Source organism: Acinonyx jubatus, chromosome X (genome assembly GCF_027475565.1).
Source record: "Acinonyx jubatus isolate Ajub_Pintada_27869175 chromosome X, VMU_Ajub_asm_v1.0, whole genome shotgun sequence".
NCBI classification, from domain to species: domain Eukaryota; kingdom Metazoa; phylum Chordata; class Mammalia; order Carnivora; family Felidae; genus Acinonyx; species Acinonyx jubatus.
Genome location: NC_069389.1, coordinates 116,491,136 through 116,508,724, shown reverse-complemented (window position 1 = coordinate 116,508,724; position 17,589 = coordinate 116,491,136). Strand labels below are relative to the sequence as shown.

The window sequence follows — 17,589 nt, the reverse complement described above, 5'->3', positions numbered from 1 at the left end:
ATGGCCTTAAGTGTGCCTAACTAATCTGACCGTCATTGAGCTTTATTGATCATCTACATGTCTACATGGCATACCGTCCAAAGATTCAATTAGGTATTCCTTCAGTGTCAAGACAAGAGTGAAAAAGTCATGTTCACACTCACCCCTACTTACTCTCTAAACTCTTCAGAGGACTCAGTTCACAGATGTAGAGAAAAGCATGTGTTGTTGAGCAGTTGCACCTGCTAATCAACTAGAGTGACAGAGTGACATCCCTGAACTGACTGCAGGGTTCCATTTTAGCAAATCAATACCCGGGGTGACACAGATCCACTAGGGAGGAAGCCAGAAGTGACCTGTGAGGCCTGCCACTTTGATCTGCTCACTCGACCTGTGTTCCCTGCTCAGGTCATAATGCCTAAATAACCTTCCTCCTCCTCACCGTCTCCGTTCTTCCCCGGACATGTGCGTGCGTGTGCACGCACACAGAGATACTTCATTAAAATTTTTCCAAATGAATAAACAACCATTTGAGGAAAGGTAGTATAAGTGAGTTTAAAATCAACTTACCCTTGGAAATTCCTTAAATTGCCCCCAAACGTACAGTTCAGAATATCTCTACGTAATTTCAGCATAACCAGTTTTTCCTTCAGTGTTGACACCAGTTGTTTTTTTCAGTTGGTTATTAGCTGAATTAATTAGCTTGCCATTTGGAACCCTATTAGTTAGGTTTCTCCAGAGAAACAGAAACAATAGGGTGTGTGTGTGTGTGTGTGTGTGTGTGTGTGTGTGTGAGAGAGAGAGAGAGAGAGCGCGCGCGTGCGCACATGTGCACGCGCTTGCATGGCGAACAGTGCTGCTCCTGAAAGAAAGAATTTTTAAAAATCATATTGAGTTAGGTACTTTTCAAGATCTGATAAAAGGAGACAAATTCTTAAAAGCTTGTGCGTCCTCACAAACGAACTAGCATTTGGTCACCAGCCACACAGGACATTTACAACTAAGAGAAAATAAAATTCCCATCAGCTAAATAGTCTTTTCTCTCCTTTCTTCTCAACCACTTTTGCACCCTGATGCTGCAGGAAAGATGGGAAAAAATAGAGGAAAAGCAAAACACAGAAGCCACTTCTCAACCTGCAGGAACCCAAGCCAGAGGTCAGGCCTGAACCTGGAAAGAGGTATGAGGACAGGAGTGGGGAGAAGCTTTATATTGGGTGTGAGATTGAGGTTTGGATGCAGACTGGACTGGACTTCTGAGTCGCTGAAAGTAAGTCATGGCCATTTGTGGGGGTTTTTGAATAACTGTGTGACCAAAACTCTGAATCTGTGCTTCCCACTGTGGAGCAAAGAGATCCATCAGAACAGAGCGGGGAGTGACGCTTGGAGGAAAAACAGTCATTTCCTATCTGTGCCTTATCCATTTCAGTGCATTTAACAAGCTGGTGGCGTTTGTGAGGGTAAGGTCTGAAGAGCGTACTGAGGGGCAGAGGTTTGGGGGAGGAACCGACCGTGGCTTGTCAGTCTGGTTTATTGGGAGGATACCATACAGAGTCAGGATCCTTTGCAGCCAGTCTTGAGGGTAGGTTTTATTGGCTAGATGTGCCCTTGGGGAAATTATTTTCCCACCTCTGGGAGAAACCGTTATCTAAAGCCAAGATTAGTTTGCGGGGCTGTTACTGGCCGACCAGGTCGTCTGTCTGTGAAGAATGACTGTAACACGTCAGAGAATTGCCGTGAGCCGACAGAATGCCTAAGATGTCCGGCCTTCGAGATCGTTGGTGAGGTCATCCAGACAGGCCCTCGGAGGTTGGGGCAGAATGCTTTCAGTCCCCTTGTGGGCTTTCAGATGAGTAGAGAGCTGGAGGACAGTGCCGGTCGGCTGGTTGTCGTTCAGGGTCAGGTCTGGCCTCCAGACAAAGTCGTCCAGCTAGGGCTCTGCAGTCCTTTCAGGCTTCCAGTGGACGTGGATTAATGCTAGAGCTCCAAATAAACGAGAGAACGGAATGATTTCTTCTATGTTGAAGGGGAAGCCAAGCCATCTGGACTCAGCACACAGGGGCATGAGGGAAATGCTGTGGCTTCGCATCTGTGCCCCTTCAGAGAGTCCCCGCAGCGATTGCCAGGTTACGGCAACGAGGACAGCAGGCCTGGTGGATATGGGGGCTCTTGGTGAAGCACCGGCTGTGGTCAAGACTGGCTCCAGGGTAATCCCAGCTGCCCCTGAAGATGATTAACTGGGCAGAGGTTGGGAGGAATGAAACTGGGAAGCTGTGGACTTGCCATCAGCTGGGTGCACTATACAGCAGGCGTAATGGCTTTAATTCCTATTGGACACTGTTAGCGCATAACTGATGCTTATTAGTCAGACGTTCGATAGAGGCCCCACCTTGGGAAGAGAGAGGCAAGAAGAGTCACTTTATTCTTTATTGTTTTGTTCCGCATTGTGTCGTATTTTATATAGAAAGTAAGTGGGGGAGAGGGGCAGCGGGGGAGAGAGAGTCTTAAGCGGTCTCCATGCTTAGTATGGACCCCAACTTGGGGTTCTGTCCCACCACCCTGGGATCATGACCTGAGATGAAACCCAAGAGTCCGACGCTTAACCGACTGAGCCACCCAGGTACCCCAAAAAGAGCAAAAAGTAAAAAGTCCCATTTTAAATGGACCAACGAGACAATGTCAAAATCTAGATAAAATGATAAAAATCTAGACAATGAGAAATCTAGATAAAATGTCCTTCCCTGCTCAACAAGTATACCGTCCGTTGGCCCCAGGTCTACTGAAAAGCCAGGAGAATTCTTGGTAAAACCTCAAAATTCAGGGTCTCAGTCACTATCCTGGGGAAAGGAACTCCATAAGAGAATGAAGTTCCCCAGATCTTCAGATACGTTAGCTGCTAGGTGTTAAAATAGGCATAAAAATTATCTTTGAAACTAAGAAGTTTTTTTAAAATTTTTAACGTTTATTCATATTTGAGAGAGAGAGCACAAGTCGCAAAGGGACAGAGAGAAGGGGAGACAGAAACTGAAGCAGGCTCCAGGCTCCAAAGCTGTCAGCACAGAGCCCAGTGTGGGGCTCGGACTCACAAACTGCGAGATCATGACCTGAGCCGCAGTCGGACGCTTCACCGACTGAGCCACCCAGGCGCCCCAGAAACTAAGCAGTTTTTACTGGAAATCAAGGAAACCCAGCTCCTCCTCTGGCTTCAGAAGGGGGACACTTCTTGCCCACTCGTGAGCACCTTCTGGCCTCCTCACTCTCTCTTTCCGTGTCTTTGATTTGGAAGGGAGATGTTGTAGGAAGCTTTGTGTGACCAGGTCTTTCTTTTTCTTTCTGAAGGAAAAGACCAAACTCTCCATGTGTGTTGTTTTGTGGGAGCAGTGATGGTCTCCATAGGAAAGCGAGACCACCCATCAACTGGCCAAATACAGCAGGGGCTGGGAAACAATAGGAACCATGGGAATTGGAGACATCTGGAAAGTATCCCATTGTTGGGAAAATCTTGGACTTTGGCAGGATATAGAAAGGGGTTTCAAGGCAGTCTTACCCTTAGCGTGAAGAGAACTTAGATGGACAGCTGAGGTGTATGTATGATTTTATGCAAATGGTCCTTTCAAACAGAGTATTAAACTTTTTTAACATTTAATTTTGAGAGAGAGAGAGCGCGCGCGAGAGAGTGAGCGAGCAGGGAAGGGGCAGAAAGAGAGAGACAGACAGAATCCAACACAGGGTCCGGGCTCTGAGCTGTTAGCACTGTTGGGATCATGACCTGAGCTGAAGTTGGACACTTAACCAACTGAGCCACCCAGGCGCCCCTCAAACAGAATATTTTAAAATGCCTTGCCACTTTCATAAGAGAGAATCAAGAACAACTATTGACATATCTTTCAAAAGAATGCGAACCAACCTGCTCCCCTTGTGACATTATAGCCAAATGACTTAATTTCACACTGACATTTGACGAGGTCCTATATTCTTGACATCGACCTGTTATTGATTTCCACGTGAAAAAGAACATGAAACAGAATTCATATACATGTTAGGCATATGGTTAAGTACACGGTTAATATGTGTTGAATTAAATTTAATCAGGGGCGCCTTGGTGGCTCAGTTGGAAGAGCATGTGACTCTTGACCTCGGGGTTGTGATTTTGAGTCCGACATTGTGTGCAGAGATGACTTAAATATTTAAAATAAATAAAATAAAATAAACTTACTTGGGATTTGGACGCTATTACACGACAAATAGTATATGAACTGCAAAGGCATGTGACCTAAATTAAGCATCTATATGGGAGAGTGTCGTTTATCACTTGGGACTGTCACGCATATGTGTGTGTATACACGTGCATGTATATGTGTATGTCTCTGGATCATTACATTTATATATATGGCGAGAAATTGTGTGACATCTGTTGCCAGTCAGTTTGGTGGCTTGGTTTGACCCAGAAGGCTTTGGTGGGACTGTTTACCTTGTAGGGAGGAGCCTGTGATTGCAGTCGTCTGCCTGGAGGTGAGCAGTGATCCTCAGACATATTTCCCTTTGGCAGGAAACCAGCAAGCTTCCATTCAGGCTTTCTTCCTACTTCCCGATCTTTCATCTTCCTCCTTATACCTCATCCAAGGAATCACTATAATTGTCCCTTGGAGTGCCAGCTGATATTTGCAGCTTCCTGTCTCTTTGCCCAAGGGAAAAACGCCGATTTCCTCTTTGCTATTTGGCAAATGTCAAAAGAAAAGGACTGGCTACACCATGTATTCCTTTCAGCACCATGAATGAACATCCTGTGTTTTTCCCCCAATCGGGAGAAGATTTAACTAGCTAAAACTTAATTAGCCTAAGCTGAGAGACTTTTTTCCTATTATTTTCCTATTGCTTCTCCTTCATTTGTTCCTTTTTATCTTCCAGGAATCCCGATCCTACGTACTTAACAATACCAGGCCTTTATACGTTTGCATATCATGTTTGTCTCTAACTCTTTCTTGCCAGGTTCTGGGAGAATTCTCTGACCTCTTCCACTTTACAGATTTGGTTTTCTGCAGTAATCTATCTACTGTTCACTGGCTCCATGGTAGTTTTGTTTCTTTCTGTACTTGTGTTTTTCATCTGATTTTCTATTGCTTCCTCTTCACCTACGAAATGTTTTCTCAAAACTCTTAGAGAACAAAAATAGAAGTCTTCTATTGTTTTCTCCAGTTCCATGGAGTAAGTCTCTTTCATTGGGAGAAGGCTGTCCTTATTCCCTGGATTAATCCTTTTCTTTGGAATTGCCAACTCTTCAAATGTCTGGGATGTTGTGTTTTTGCTTTTTGTTTTTTGTTTTTTAGGTAAACTCTACACCCATGACCCTGGCCCAAGGGTCTCATGCTCTACCGTCTGAGCCAGCCGTGCGCCCTTGGGAAGGTCTTCTGCTTCCGCATCCCGACAGAGTGGTCTCTGCTAAGTTAGGCTAGTTGGGATGGGTGTCCGTACAGATAGTTTATTCCCGGCAGGAAAAGTGGAGTTTCTCGTCTGTGTACTTTTATGTTGCTACAGTGACGATCGAGTTGGTTATAATTCAATATGGAGGGGCTTCCCACAGACAGTGCTATATGCCCAACAGTTTTTCTCTCTGTTTGTGATGGTAGCATAAAGTTAGCTAGAGGACTTGCCCCGTCCTGAATTGTCCTGACTGCCTTTTCTGAACCGGTTACCGCACTTGCCCTGTCCTAGCACAGCGCCCGTGCTAGGGAGAGAAACCAGACGAGCGAGCCCCCTGGCCTGCCGCTCTGCGGTCTCTGTAGCGGGGTGGTCATGGGACTGTACTGTAGGGGTCCAGGGACTTACCTGCACTTCCACACCGGGCGTGGGGGTTTGAGGAGCATCTGTGCATGGGGCCCTTCCACTTCCCTAAGTCCTCACCTGGGGTCTTCATTCATATGCGAAAGAACAGGATACTGTTGCCCTTGATTCCGTCCTATCCCTACCACCCGCCTACACCTTTCAGCACGTCCCCGGTTTCTTGCCTCCTGTTTTTCAGCAATGGTGTAGACTTTTCCTGTTTTTATATTTATGTGAGCAGTTTTTACTTAACAACTATGTCTAGTACAGCATTGTTTTTCACGGTGAAAAGTTGAAAATTAATAAAAAGCTAACTAAATTATGTCCATTAAATATGAGGCCATTCAAAGGAATGCAAATCCATATTTATTTCTAAGCGAAAACATGTTACAATATTTACGGCATAGCATCATGACTATTAAAATTTTTGCAAAACTGTATGTAAGCAGAAAAAGGCAGAAAAATCTTGATGTCAGATGAAGTCATTCTAACATTGGAGATTTGAAGACAATTTTTTGACCTCCCCTCCCATGTCCCGTGAGAAGTCCAGTATCTCCACCAGTGTTTCTGTGAATTCCTGACGATTTATGCTCCCATGCTCATTCTGACTCTGAGGTCTTAATTCTTTTTGTTTCCTGCCCTAGAGGAAAAGACATTCTACCCTGTAAGCACCCAAGTTCTTGGTTCTTTTTAACTCTTGCGCTTCCCCTCATCTGGCCCAAACCCAGCCCCTGCTTCTTTATTCTCCCAAACCATTTCTTTTTTTTTTTTTTCCCTTAACAACCTTAACACTCAGCATGGTGCGCAACGTGGGTCTTGAACTTGACCGTGAGATCAAGACCTGAGCTGCGATCAAGAATCAGACGCTTAACCGACTGAGCCACCCAGGCGCCCCGAAACCATTTCTTTAGCGAAGGAGGAGGCTCCCCCTCGCATGGAGCTTATGTTCTGATTCAAGGCATTTGTAGCCGTGTTCCTGATGTCATGAGTGAATGCAGGGACAGCTGCTGTGCGTCTTTGTTCCTAACTTTTCTTTGGCTACGGCATCACTTAAACGCTTTGCAGCCACCCTTCCTCACTCTCACCCTCTCACCGAATCCCTGCCGTTTTTTTTTTTTTTCCCAGAACAAGTTTAGTTATTTTATTTCATTTCCTTTTTCCAGTCACATGCATGGGACCTCATCTCTCTTGCCCCAAGTGCTTATCAAGACATTTACCTGATCAAGTACAGTTCCTTTCTTTACAAGATCCCTGGTGTTGGCTTTCAAAGTGGTTAACTTTACTACCTCACTGCACATATTTGTGGGTTTACGAAAATATAGAGCTAGGGACATACAGTCCTCTGAAAGGATGATACCATATCTGGACTGTGGGATTAGGGGTGAGTCTATTCTGCCATTAACTGATCATCTGCATTTTCTGTTTTCCAAAACGAATGTATATTAATCATCTTTAAGAGCAAAGAAACAAAAAAGCTTTAGTAAACTCTCAATCTCTCCAACTTACTCATTGAAAATAGAATATAATTTTAAAAAACAGGAAAAAAAGAAAATAGAATATAATTGACCTCAACTTTCTCTTTTCCGGATCCAAAAGTTTCTGGCCATGCGTCATCTTTATTCGTAAATTGGCATCCCCTTTTCCATACTATATGTGGTTTCTCAGTTTTCATTTTTTATTTTTTTAATTTATTTTTGGAGCGGGGGGAGAGAGAGAGAATCCCAAGCAAGCTCCCCACTGAAGGCACGGAGCCCAGTGCAGGGCTTGAACCGACAAACCACGGGATTGTGACGTCAGCCGAAATCAAGAGTCAGATGGTTAATTGATTGAGCCCCCCAGGTGCCCGATACTTGTGGTTGTTTTAAATGGAGGTATAGTTGATACACATAGTATATAGCTTTAAATTAATTTTAACAAAAATATTTTAGCAGTCTTAAATATACACACACAGTTTGGGTATATATATTAACCCAGAGAAAAGGCAGACTAAAACAGTTAAGTGGTTTAATTTGGGGTTGGGGGAAACTTTCTGTATGACTGAAAATTTTTTGCAACCAGGCTCATGTGTTACCATTATTTTAAAAATTGGGAAGAAACACATACACGACCCTACAGCAGGAGCTGCTCTGGAGCCTTGCAAATTCATCTTCCACTACATACCACCCTTCGTAGGTGGTTTTGAGGGGTTTGCTAGGTTACACGGTAGTGCCCTAGCACGTCTTGATTGATTACGGTACGTACAGTGAAAAGGAATGTGCTAGTAGCTACTCCTACGACCTTGGGCAAGTCAGTTCGTCTAATACGTGTTTTGCCATCGGCAAAATGAGGGGCTTGCGCTACGTAGGCGAGTGTGATTCCGAGGTCCAACATTTTTATGACTCCGCTGAACATGAATTGAGAAATCCAGGGGTGGCCGGGTGGCTCCATCGATTGAGCGTCCGACTCCGGCTCAGGTCGTGATCTTGCGGTTCGGGAGTTCGTGCCCGCCGAGATAAATAAATAAATTAAAAACAAAAAAGAAATCTGGAATGAAAAGTGAAGAAGAGTACGTGTGAGTGGTAGAGAGGCAAAGGTCTGACTGTGTGCTCAGGAAACAAGGGTGTGTTCTGTCACCGTCCTAGCCCTCCTGTGCCACAGAGTTTCCGTGTCCTTTGTGGATTGGTTTCCTGATGGCAAAAGTGGCCTGATTTTATGGAATGTGTAGATGAGAAGAGGTCATTCCCGACCAGCTGTGTTGGGCTGCGTGTACTCTACCGAGAGCAGGATGCTGGCATCTAGATGTACGGAGTTCTTGGTTCTGGGTTATTCTCTGGTACAACCCAAAGCTGCCTCCGGGAGGTAGCTGGCAGTTTGCCAAGACACCTTTTCCTTCAGATCAGTTTGAAAATCACCACGTCGCTTCAATCTTTTAAGCAATGTCCCTCGTGACACGAAAGACTGCTACTTCTTTCTTTTTAAAAGTTTGTTTATTTATTTCGAGAGAGAGAGAGTGGGTGGGAGGGGCAGAGAGGAGGAGACAGACAGAATCCCGAGCAGGCTCCACAGTGTCCGCGCAGAGCCTGACGCGGGGCTCAAACCCACCAACTGTGAGATCGTGACCTGACCCGAATCCAAGAGTCAGACGCTTGACCGACTGAGACACCCAGGTGCCCCCAAAGACTGCTACTTCGTTAAGTGCCTGGACTGGGCACGAAAATATCTGGCCCTTCTCGTGACCAAATTAGAAGTGATGTCTATCTAGGGCAATCACTTTCACGAACGTCACGCAAGACGCCTCGCTCAGCTCCCTTGCAAACGTGCAGAAGTCTGATCAATAGCAGTCTCTTCTCTTTATTTAAAATGACAGAACGCCTCAAAAATGGTGGAGGCACCAGTTCTGTAATAATTCTCACCTACCGTTCTGGCCAAGTGAAATTGAAAAGCCTTCCCCCGGTGCAGGGATGAGAAGCAAACTCTCACGAGGAAAGATGACAGGCCTTTATCAGGTCCAGTTGTGTTCTGGTTGTCTTGCTCTTAGTTCCATAAGCCAGGTGCCCCCTGCTGTCTCCTCCATATGACACTCACTGTGAGATCTTCTGGCCATTTATTCAAGTCTACTAAATTTCTCGTTCCAAGTGTGCTCAAAGTATCTAAATCATAATGCCCTCATTCTGTCATGTTTGTTTAAAATGCATGTTGGTATGTAGGCTTAGTTTATTATTAAAAAAAACCCAGATATCGCCCATTTTGCTGTGTCTAATCTAAACAATCCTTAACTGTGTCAAGCCAGGAATTAATTAGTTTTATATTTCTTATGTTAATTTCTCTCACTTTCCCAGTTAATTTCATTGGAAATCTGTTTTATTAGCTTAATAACACTTCTATCCTTCTGTGCTAATGGGATTTTTCATAAAAAATTCAAGGATTTCATATAGGCCTGAATAAATAGGAAATAATTGAATGACAGGGCTGATAAACGGGAACTCTCCAGGTACCCAGCTTCTGTAACCCCTTCAGGTCCTTGAGTAGAACTGTGTCTGCCTCACGTGCCATCACAGCTCAGCAGAGGACAGCTCCGCTGTCAAGGCGGTCATCTGGCCGTGACCCAGAGGGTCAGAACAGGGGACAGGCAAATTGACTATTTCTTTAAAGGCAAAATTTCAAGGGGCTTGACCTATCAAATTGGGGACAATGACTAATGCTTTCTGCACACACACAAACAGAGCAGATGAACAACTGTTCCCAAAGGTTAGATGCCATCCATTGAACTCCATTAAGCAATCAAACACCAGATGACTCAGAATCACACTGTTCCCTGTGTTCCTTGGGAAAACTTCCATCCACCCACCCCATCCATTAATGCCCCAGCCCCTCGGCAAGGAGGATCTCTAACTTGAGAGGATTTGTAATTGCAAGGACACTGCTGATTGAGCGAGGTCTAACTTGAAGAGGGCTCTCACGGGCTCACGTTTAATTATTATCTTCCAGGGAAACCCACATCATACAAAGAGAGCTCTAGAAGCAGCAGTGGGGGCATGCATGTTACTGATGAGTTGAGGGGGTGTTACTCAAGATTCACATCTTACGGGGACTGTGAAGGGTTCAAGAAAACAGATGAGTCTGGGGAGGTGCCGCAGTGACCTATTTCAGTTTTCAAAAAAATTGTGGTACAATATATATAACATTTACCATCTTAATCATTAAAAAGAAATTTAAGTTTATGTATTTTGAAAGAGAGAGACAGAGCGCGCACGAGTGGGGGGAGGGCAGGGAGAGAATCCCAAGCAGGCTCCGCACTACCAGCCCAGAGCCCGATGCGGGGCTTGAGCTCAACGATCCGTGAGATTATGATCCCAGCCAAAGTCAAGAGCCGGAGGCTTCATCGACTGAGCCACTCAGGTGCCCCTCATTTTTTTTTTTTAATTTAAAAAATTTCTAGGGGTCGCTTGGATGGCTGTCAGTTGAGCATGTGACTCTTGATTTCGGCTCAGGTCATGATCCCAGGATAGTGAGATTGAGCCCCACGTTGGGCTCCGTGCTGAGTGTGGAGCCTGCTTAAGATTCTCTCTCTCTCTCTCTCTCTCTCTCTCTCTCTCTCTCTCTCTCTGCCCCTCTCCCCGCTTGTGCTCACTGTCTCTAAATATAAAAAAAAAAATTTTTTAACGGGCCCTATGCCCAACATGGGGCTTGAATTCACAACCCGTAGATTGAGTCGCTTGCTCTGTGGACTGAGGCAGCCCGGCATCCCCCCGCCCCATTTTAATGATTTTTAAGTGCCCGGTTCAGTAGCATCAAGTGTGCTCATGTTGTTGTGCAGCCGTCAGCACCATCCATCACAGAGGTCCTCTTCTTGTGCAACCGAAACCTTGTCCTCCTCAAACAGCTCTCCACTGCCTACTTCCCCGCCCTAGGGAACCTCCATTCTCCTGTCTGTCCCTATGAATTTGGCTATTCTGGGCCCCTCATGTGAGTGAAATGATAGAACATTTGCCTTTGCGTGATTGGCTGTCACTAGCAGAATGTCCTCTGCCCTCGTCCCTGTTGCAACATGTATCAAAATCGCCTGCCTTTTGAAGGCAGAATAACACTCCACTCTACGAGATCCTGTAGTCTGCTTATCCATTTATCTGTCCGTCGGTGGGCACTCGGGATACAAAGAAGGCATATTTCTGAATTAAAATCAGATGATTCCTGGACACGATCTGGAGCTAGGTTACCAAAATGCGTGTGCCGGGGAAGAGTTTCTGGGCTGCCATGAATGTCCTTTTCGTACCGGTTTAGCTTCCTGAGCAAATAGCAAAAGGGATGAGAAAAGCCGAATGGTGTCATCGCTATCTGGTTTGAAGCAGCGACGCAGCACTCGCTTAACGCACTCTCTTGAGTACTAGTGGTTTTGAGAACATCTGTTTTACCAGACTGATAACCGTTGGTTCAAAGTAGACAAGATTGCAACAGCACAAGGTCTTTCTTACGACACCCGAGACGCTTAATAACTTCATACTTTTGACGATACAAACTCGGCAAGGTCACGTGGAAGTTTACCTGGTAAAGACGTAGAACATTCTGTAGGCTTTTGGTATATTATGGGTGAGAAGTGGTGCTTTAGTAGCATTACAGTGAATATTTCATGCTTTTGAAAAACGCTTATGTTTTGTTTTTTTTTCATGTACTGTGATTTTATGTATTTATTTTTCCTCAGTATATGAAATTTATTGTCAAATTGGTTTCCATACAACACCCAGTGCTCATCCCAAAACGTGCCCTCCTCAATACCCATCACCCACCCTCCCCTCCTTCCCACCCCCCCATCAACCCTCAGTTTGTTCTCAGTTTTTAACAGTCTCTTATGCTTTGGCTCTCTCTCACTCTAACCTCTTTTTTTTTTCCTTCCCCTCCCCCATGGGTTTCTGTTAAGTTTCTCAGGATCCACCTAAGAGTGAAAATATATGGTATCTGTCTTTCTCTGTATGGCTTATTTCACTTAGCATCACACTCTCCAGTTCCATCCACGTTGCTACAGAGGGCCATATTTCGTTCTTTCTCATTGCCATGTAGTACTCCATTGTGTGTATAAACCACAACTTCTTTACCCATGCATCATTTGATGGACATTTAGGCTCTTTCCATCATTTGGCTATTGTTGAGAGTGCTGCTATACACATTGGGGTACAAGTGCCCCTATGCATCAGTACTCCTGTATCCCTTGGGTAAATTCCCAGCACTGCTATTGCTGGGTCATAGGGTAGGTCTATTTTTAATTTTCTGAGGAACCTCCACACTGTTTTCCAGAGCGGCTGCACCAGTTTGCATTCCCACCAACAGTGCAAGAGGGTTCCCGTTTCTCCACATCCTCACCAGCATCTATAGTCTCCTGATTTGTTCATTTTGGCCAGTCTGACTGGCGTGAGGTGATACCTGAGTGTGGTTTTGATTTGTATTTCCCTGATAAGGAGCGACGTTGAGCATCTTTTCATGTGCCTGTTGGCCATCCGGATGTCTTCTTTAGAGAAGTGTCTATTCACGTTTTCTGCCCATTTCTTCACTGGTTATTTGTTTTTCGGGTGTGGAGTTTGGTGAGCTCTTTATAGATTTTGGATACTAGCCCTTTGTCCGATATGTCATTTACAAACATCTTTTCCCATTCCGTTGGTTGCCTTTTAGTTTTTGTTGGTTGTTTCCTTTGCTGTGCAGAAGCTTTTTATCTTCATAAGGTCCCAGTAATTCATTTTTGCTTTTGATTCCCTTGCCTTTGGGGATGTGTCGAGTAAGAGATTGCTACGGCTGAGGTCAGAGAGGTCTTTTCCTGCTTTCTCCTCTAAGGTTTTGATGGTTTCCTGCCTCACATTCAGGTCCTTTATCCATTTTGAGTTTATTTTTGTGAATGGTGTGAGAAAGTGGTCTAGTTTCAACCTTCTGCATGTTGCTATCCAGTTCTCCCAGCACCATTTGTTGAAGAGACTGTCTTTTTTCCATTGGATGTTCTTTCCTGCTTTGTCAAAGATGAGTTGGCCATACGTTTGTGGGTCTAGTTCTGGGGTTTCTATTCTATTCCACTGGTCTACGTGTCTGTTTTTGTGCCACTACCATGCTGTCTTGATGATGACAGCTTTGTAGTCGAGGCTAAAGTCTGGGATTGCGATGCCTCCTGCTTTGGTCTTCTTCTTCAAAATTACTTTGGCTATTCGGGGCCTTTTGTGGTTCCATATGAATTTTAGAATTGCTTGTTCTAGTTTCGAGAAGAATGCTGGTGCAATTTTGATTGGGATTGCATTGAATGTGTAGATAGCTTTGGGTAGTATTGACATTTTGACAATATTTATTCTTCCAATCCATGAGCATGGAATGTCTTTCCCTGAGATCAGGAACACGACAGGCATGCCCACTCTCACCTCTGTTGTTTAACATAGCGTTGGAAGTTCTAGCATCAGCAATCAGACAACAACAGGAAATCAAAGGCATCAAAATTAGCAAAGATGAAGTCAAGCTTTCGCTTTTTGCAGATGACATGATATTATATATGGAAAATCCGATAGACTCCACCAGAAGTCTGCTAGAATTGATACGTGAATTCAGCAAAGTTGCAGGATACAAAATAAATGTACAGAAATCAGTTGCATTCTTATACACCAACAATGAAGCAACAGAAAGACAAATAAAGAAACTGATCCCATTCACAATTGCACCAAGAAGCATAAAATACCTAGGAATAAATCTAACCAAAGATGTAAAAGATCTGTATGCTGAAAACTATAGAAAGCTTATGAAGGTAATTGAAGAAGGTATAAAGAAACCGCTTATGTTTTAAAATATAACAGTCACTTCCTTAAAAAGATCTTTTAGAAACTTTGGAAATCATCCCAAAAAGTTCATAGCAGGCTGACACAAGAATTTGCAGCTTGACGTAACATCATGTCCTGGCATTTGATGCCCCTTCTTCAGCCCCTTGTTATTTTCACTCTCCTCTGCATTTCTCAGTCTCCTTTCAAAGTCAGTTTTCCCCCTTCTCCATCTTCCTTCCTCACCCCTTCCTCAGCCTTGCACGTCCCTCGGCCTGCCCCGGACCTCCGGGTGTCCCCCTGACCGTTGCTCAGCCCAGCTGATGGCTCTGAGGGCAAGAGCAGGTGTCAGTGATCGCAACATCCAGCTGACAGACCCGCACACTCCCTGGCCCGCGCAGATGGACACATCAGAGTTGCCCTGGAACGTATTTACAGTGACGCATTACAGACAAAGAACACACACATGGAATGTGCTGGTAATAAAAGGAAATTTCAGATGGTTTGTTCTTAAGAAGATGAATTACTGGTGGCACCTGAGTGGCTCAGTCACTTCAGAGTCTGACTCCGGCTCAGGTCATGATCTCAAGGTTCATGAGTTGGAGCTCTGCATTGGGATTCTCTCTCTCTGTCTCCCTTTCTCTCTGCCCCTCCCTCCCTCCCTCCCTCTCTCTCTTTCTCTCTTTCTCTCTCGCAAAATGGATAAAACTTAGAAAAAGATTAATTTACTGCCGTGGATTTTTAAGGCGTTTACTGTACTAAATAATGTAAACGGTTAGCGGCGATAAAAATTTCACTCTGTTGTCTGAAAAGGCAGATGTTTTCAGTGAGGATTTTCCTTGGGTTCTTTTCCTCCTTGAATCTCATGGGTCTTTGGATGTTTCCATGATCTTAATTATAGTTTATACTACAATTTGGATCATTCTGCCTCCATGCTGATATTGATGTGAAAACGCATGTAAGTAGCATGACAGCATTTCCCCACGTTGTTAATAGCAGACTTTGGTTACAGCCGAACAGATTTGGTTATATTCATTGGAGCCCTAAGTCACCCAAATACTAAGCTGCTCAGATGAGAGAAAGAGCTGCCCCGTGGTTTAATCTCTGTCTGTGTATTTGTCTCTGACTGCCTGTCTCTCATGCCCACCCCCCTTGAAACACACAGGGCTTCTTTCCACTTAAGCTCCTTCTCCTCTCTTGACCTCACTTTCTCTTTCCGTAAAATAAGGAAGACTGGACGATCTCTAAGACCCCGTCTTGCTCTAACATTCTTTGTTTCCAAGCCTATGAATAAACATGACACTAATATCCACATCACTACTTCCCTTTTAAGATGACCTATACTCTGGAAAAGAGAGTTTGATGAATGTTATAAAAATCACTTCCTGGAAATGAGACGAGCCATTTTCATAATGAATATGATTTCATGCAGCTAGCTTTTAAAGAAGCAATTTGCTTGCCAGGTTGCTAAATTGAAGATTATCATTGTGATAAGGAAATTAGTGGTTAACATTTATGGCCATTTACAAAATCCACTCTACATTGATAAGTTCTCACGCATAGCCTAGAGAATTCCATTAAAGAATTTCTGCTGTACAGATGAATATCTTAAAGGTAAAATACAAGTGAATTGAGCTAGCTGATGTACTTAAATTTGTCGTGTGTCTGTAGGTAGTGAGCACACCATAAAGCTAGCTGTGAATGTTTCATATACTTCAAATTTTTTTAACGTTTATTTATTTTTGAGAGACCGAGACAGAGCGTGAGCAGGGGAGGGGGCAGAGAGAGAGAGGGAGACACAGAATCCAAAGCAGGCTCCAGGCTCTGAACTGTAATCAGAGCCCGACGTGGGGCTCGAACCCACGAACCGTGACATCGTGGCCCGAGCCGAAGTTGGACACTTAACTGACTGAGCCACCCGGGCGCCCCTGTTTCATGTACTTTAAAGTGACATGGCAGTTACATTTCTGAGCAAAAAAAGATTTAAATGGTTAATGATGACACTAACCTCCCTAAAATAAAGCATATCTAAAAATACGTTTATCTTCTGAGCCCAAACCAATGAAAAGGCATGCCTGTTTACTTGCTCCGTCTAGTATGACCCATAGTTTTATAAGCAGACCAAGATTAATGGTGGGAGTATCTGTAACCAAGATATTAAACTATTGATTTGGGAAGACATGTCATGCCTCTGATTTTATTTTCAAAATGTCTCTGAGCGTAAGCACCATTAAATAAAGTGCAATGAAATGTGGGCCGTGCTAAGTCATCTCGTCTTCAAACTTCCATTTGTCACAGAAACCGGGAAGCATCGAAAGCTTCAGACGCCGGAAAAGCCAATCGCCGTGGTGGATGGCTCTTACCTTGTGGTCTGCAGAGGGCACCGCTGCCTGGGAGAGAAAACACTGTAAAATGAGTCTGTCCCCTGAGTCTGAAGTGACACAATATATGCTTGGTTGGTCTTTCTTATCAGTCATGATACTGCTCTAGACTTTTCAATTTTAATGCCTGAATGAGCATTTTGAAAACGCATCTTTGTCTTGTAGGAGTTAGGCTTGTGGGCAAATCCCGAGTTGTGGAACATCTCTGGGCTGAGTTTTGAAGGTTTGAGAAAGCCTTTTTTAAGATTTTGTTTTTAGGTAATCTCTGCGCTCAACGTGGGCCTCGACCTCAAAACCCCGAGATCAGGAGTCGCACGCTCCACTGACTCAGCCAGCCAGGAGATCCGAGAAAGCCTTTTTTGTTTTTGAAGTTTATTTATTTATTTTGAGAGAGAGAGTGAGAGGAAGAGGGAGAGGGAGAGAGAGAGAGAATCCCAAGCAGGCTCTGCCCCATCAGCACAGAGCCCAACGCAGGGCTCAAACTCAGGAACTGTGAGATCAGGACCTGAGCTGAAATCAAGAGTCAGACACTTAACTGACTGAGCCACCCAGGCGCACCCCCCTGAAGAAAGCCTGTTTATATGTATTTCTTTTTCTTCCTTCCCTTTTCTCCTCCTGTTCTTACGTAGTCAGGCACTAAATACTGAAAAGAAACAAAAATTCCTAGAACATGACTTGGTAGCTTGAAAGACAGGGTAAAAGATAAAAGGGGAAAAAAGTATAGAAACAAAAAGCCATCTGGGTGTGAGCTAAAATGGCAGATCATGGTATTCTACACGTCTGCTAAGGATGTGGCCCCAAAACTGTTTTCAAGAGGCCTAGCGGCCATTAGGAAAAGGGAGAGTCTCTACGCTGAAAAAGCCACAAGGTCCGTGAGGTACAAACGTCTCAATTATATGACGGATGTATAATTACTCTCGGTCGAGAGGCCAGGAAGTTTCCCCAGGCCTCCATCCACGTAAACAGTGGCCTTGGCAGTGTAGTCCTCGGGGTCTCCTAGCACTGTCTTTATGCGTAACATTGAATTCCACGGGGCTGTTGCTTAACATCGTCCTTCACAGAAGCTAATGGGGGTCGGGGCGCCTGGTGGGCTCAGTCAGAAGAGCAGGTGACTCTTAATCTCAGGGTTGTAGATTCAAGCCCCGTGGCGGGGGTGG

General features: G+C 44.5%; 1 long non-coding RNA gene across 2 annotated transcripts in view; it reads left to right on the top strand.

Moving 5' to 3' along the window:
* The window catches only part of LOC113597819 (uncharacterized), a 45,815-nt gene extending 29,039 nt beyond the window's left edge, over window positions 1-16,776 (top strand). Inside the window, exons 6-8 of one of the 2 annotated variants that reach the window (XR_003418577.2) lie at window positions 1,062-1,157; window positions 2,004-2,183; window positions 16,350-16,776. This is a non-coding gene — a long non-coding RNA (uncharacterized LOC113597819). Of the gene's footprint in view, window positions 1-1,061; window positions 2,184-16,349 lie in introns of both variants that reach the window. The other variant, XR_008289882.1, reaches the window with a different exon arrangement.
* The last annotated feature ends 813 nt before the right edge of the window (window positions 16,777-17,589 follow it).